The sequence below is a fragment of the Enhydra lutris genome, unplaced genomic scaffold (assembly GCF_002288905.1).
Source record: "Enhydra lutris kenyoni isolate GAN:26980312 unplaced genomic scaffold, ASM228890v2 scaffoldscaffold1, whole genome shotgun sequence".
Lineage (NCBI taxonomy): Eukaryota > Metazoa > Chordata > Mammalia > Carnivora > Mustelidae > Enhydra > Enhydra lutris.
Genome location: NW_019154085.1, coordinates 62,175,565 through 62,180,049, shown reverse-complemented (window position 1 = coordinate 62,180,049; position 4,485 = coordinate 62,175,565). Strand labels below are relative to the sequence as shown.

At 38.1% G+C, this 4,485-nt stretch overlaps 1 pseudogene; it reads left to right on the top strand.

The window, feature by feature from the left end:
- The first annotated feature begins 2,482 nt into the window (after window positions 1-2,482).
- On the top strand, window positions 2,483-2,762 carry LOC111140720 (annotated as a pseudogene).
- Window positions 2,763-4,485: the final 1,723 nt, after the last annotated feature.

The window sequence follows — 4,485 nt, the reverse complement described above, 5'->3', positions numbered from 1 at the left end:
TGGATGGATAGATAGATAAATACATAGATAAATAGACAGATGATAGATAAACAGATAGATAGATAACAGACAGATAATCCTTACTTCCTCATGCCACCCAAATTTCTCTTCTGTTCTTTCTCTCTCCCCCAGATAAGATAACTTCAAGCCTGACCTCATGAATGTCTCTTTGGACACTTGCAGTGTCCAATATAGGAACCATGAACCATAAGTGGCTACATGAAGTGATTAAAATAGGCAAGTAAAAATGGAGTTCCTCAGTCCATTCACCACATGTGGCTGGTAGCCATCACTGGACAGCACAGTTACGTGCCATTCCATAAAGACTCTGCTCTAGAGAAAGATGGGAGCCGCTCTCAGTCCCATCCCTGAAAGTGGTAGTGATTTCTCTTTTCTGATTTACCTTATTTTTGTGTCCTTACAGAACTACACAACTAAGTTTAAGAAACCATCTACTATAAACACTGAAAATATTTGGCAACATTTACTTTATCAGCTACTTCGTTTAGTCTGCCAACATTCTCTGATCAAAATCATTGGCAAGATTCCATGGATTTTTTTAAGTTTGTTTTTTTTTCTTACATGACATCTTCCAAGTAGCTAGAATTAGAAAGCTTAGTATATATAATTTTTTAATCAAAGAAAATACAATGCATGGTTTATTGTTTTCTTTACCTAAAAGTTTCATCTAGCCTCATGCATTATTAGGGAAAAAATTACCTCTACCATGTTGTCTATCTTGATACATGCTCACCTCACTCTGTCTCTCAGAATTGTACCCAAATGCATGAAACAATTTCTGTATTTAATCTCCATAATATATCACTGGTAGACTGGCAACAATTAAGCCACTGAGTTAGCAAGTAATAAAATTTAAACATGATTATTTTACCATAAATATTACAGTAGTTCCCATCGAATGATGGCGACTGCCTAAATTCAAATCTCTGCTCATCTTCTCGAAAACCTCACAGATCCAAAAAGGAAGCAGATAAAACCATCCATAAACCATGCCTACTATATGACTGGGAGACAGAGATTGTGACAGATTTCAACTTACATGTAAGTAGGGTATAAGCATCCAATCTGGCATAGGCCAGGTCAAAAACAAGAAGATAGTGGGGTATAGCAGCCACAGAACCCACAAAGATATAACATCACTCCCAGGAGAAGAAAGTTCCACGTGGTCTGGTCTGCAGAAATGTTGGGAACAAAGATAAGACCTGCTAGATCAGAGCACTGGGCCCTGGAGAACTGGAGAAGGTATGACCTCTGGGGGAAAGGGAGGAGTCATCCCTAGGAGACTAGGTGGTAAAAGGAGCAGGAAGTGTTGAAATTAAGGAAAACGAAGAAACCAAAGAGAATCAGAACCAAAAGATACACCACCTTGCTTCTCCACAAAGAGGAAATTGTACTTCTCTATCCGATAGAATAACGCGTTCTCAAACAGAAATCTCAATGAGCCTCTCAAATACCTCGCCTTTGCATGAGGAATCAAGGTGATGGAAAATAATTTTAAACATGTAACAATCCAGACAATACAGTCCTATTGAGCCTTCCCCGAGGAATCTGCTAGAGGGAGAGCTTCAGCCAGCTAGATATGAATTGAAAAACTTCAGCAAAAGAACCTTTGGTGAGCACTGAAGGTACTTAACATTTAAGTGCAGATTTAAGACTATAATAAAGGTGGGGCAAAAGAGGAAAGAATTGTTAAATATTCTGTTAAATATTCTGACAGAATTAAAAAATATAGCTAAGTAAAGGGGAGGAAAAACAGGGAAAGGAAGGGAAAAAATGAAACATTTTCTGAATACTGTATAGTGATATCATCTTAAGCTGACAAATCAAATAGTAGAAACCTAAATAAGGAATAAAGGGACTGACTTAATAAAGGTAATCTTTAGAAAAAATACAAATTTTCTTAAGCCAAATTAAATACTCTGTCCATTCCAGACCCCTAAAAAAAAGAGCAAGGAAGCAGACCACATGGTGAAGCATAGTAACTATAACAATATATACAGTAAATATAAAAAAATAATAACAGAGTTGATTACTGATGTGACCAAACATATTAGTCATGAGTCATATCAATATATGTAAATGAGGGTGGGGCAACTGGGTGGTCATGATCAGCTCAGGTCATGAGCCCAGGGTCCTGGGATCAAGCCCCATGTAGGGCTCCCTGCTCGGTGAGCCTGCTTCTCCCTCTCCCTCTGCCTGCTGCTCCCCCTGCTTGTGCTTTCTACCTCTGTCAAATAAATGAATAAAATCTTTAAATATATATATGTAAATGAGGTTAATTTACTTACTAAACAGATTTTCAGATTGATTCACAAAGTGAAACCCAACTCTATGCTACATACTATCAATATCCTTAAGGGGTTTAAGGAACGTTAAAAATAAAGAGACAGACAAAGTTTTATCGGGCAAATATAAATAATAAAAATGCAGGATTCCCTGGAATCCTTGCAACCCTGCCAGCATGGCTCAGGCTGAGTCTGACAAAGCTGCTGAGGATGCTGAGACCTCAAGACCGAGCCAGCAGATGATGAGATGCCATTCACCTACAGCCACTAAGAGCAAGCAACTGTGGGCGACACAAACACAGAGCAGCCTGGGCTGCTGGATCTCAAAGTCAGACCAAGCAGGATGCCTGGAATCAGCTGAAAGGGGCTTCCAGGGAAGATGCATTGAAAGCTTACATCAACAAAGTAGAAGATCTGAAGAAAAAGTATGGGGGCACAGAGGTGGCTCAGGTCTGATCTCCAGGTCCCAGGATTGAGCCTCGCAGCAGGCTGCCTGCTCAACTGGAGTCTGATCCCTCTCCCCATGTTCATGCTCCCTATAGTGCGCATGCGCGTGTGTGCTCTCAAATGAAAAAATAAAATCTTTAAAATAATGAAAGAAAGAGAGAGAAAGGAAGGAAGGAGGGAAGGAAGAGGGAAAGAAGAAAAGAAGGAAAGAAAGGAAGGAAGGAAGGAAGGCAGGCGGGCGCCTGGGTGGTTTAAACCAAATTAAATACTATGTCCATTTAATTTGGGGTTAAGCCTCTGCCTTTGGCTCAGGTCATGATCTCAGGGTCTTGGGATTGAGCCCGCATCGCATTGGGCTCTCTGCTCAGCAGGGAGCCTGCTTCCCCCTCTCTCTCTCTGCCTGCCTCTCTGCCTGCTTGTGATCTCTCTCTCTGTCAAACAAATAAAATAAAATCTATTTTAAAAAAGAAAGAAAGGGAGAGTATGGAATATAAGGGACTGGATTTGGCTGCTAGCAGTTCATCTAAACTGCTATAATGCCTTGTTTTCTAATACTGTGGATGACATGAAATAATGAAAATAACCTGTTAACCGAGGTCCTGAAGACGGTAAAGGATAAATCTCTAACAGAGTAGGAACTGAAATGGTTGCTGGCCTTTGCTGAGTAGTTTTTATCTGTAGATCAAAAGTGCATTTGTTGTTTAGTGATCTGTAAGCTGTGATTATTATTGTTTATTTTGATGTGCAACTGTCTAAGATTGCACCACTGGCCACCCCTTCAAGCTGGCTTCTCTGTCTTTTCCATATGTCTCCATTATTTGAGTATTGCTTTCGGGTATAAAAAAAAAAAATTAAAAAAGAAAAAAATGTGCATTTGTTACTTTAAATACATACATATATACATACATAAAGGCAGAGTTGACATCTTATAAATCATCACAAAAAGCATTAAATGAAACAAGGAAAGACATGTTGAAATAATAAAGGTCATAATTCATAACAAAGATAATATTCTCAAATAGCCATGAATATAACCACCACATTTATAAAACAGAAACTCCAAGAAATACCAGGAGAAACAGTCAAAAACAAAATAATATTATAAAACTTTAATGTATCATTCCCAGATCAAGAAACTCAAGTGGACAAAAAACAAGGAAGGATATAAGACACTTCTTACAACACAAATAGAGTTGATCTTATGAATCTATATTGAATTTTACCACCAATAATAATTTACATACCTTCTTCTCATGGGCATATGGAATATTCACATAAATTGAGCATATATTATATCATATAGAAATCCTCATTTTCATAATAAAGAAATAATTCAAATAGCATTTTCTGATCAGAACATGATATTAATAGAAATTAACAAGAAAATATCTAAAGTGTCTCTTCCAGGTTTAATGCAAAACTTTCTACTGAACAACTCTTTAGTAAAAGGAAAATGCTAAATTAAATTTCAGAATTTCTTTTAAAAATAATGATAATAGGGGCGCCTGGGTGGCTCAGTGGGTTAAGTCGCTGCCTTCGGCTCAGGTCATGATCTCAGGGTCCTGGGATCGAGTCCCGCATCGGGCTCTCTGCTCAGCAGGGAGCCTTCTTCCCTCTCTCTCTCTCTCTCTGCCTGCCTCTCCGTCTACTTGTGATCTCTCTCTGTCAAATAAATAAATAAAATCTTTAAAAAAATTTAAAAAAAATAATAATGATAATAAAAACAGAATGT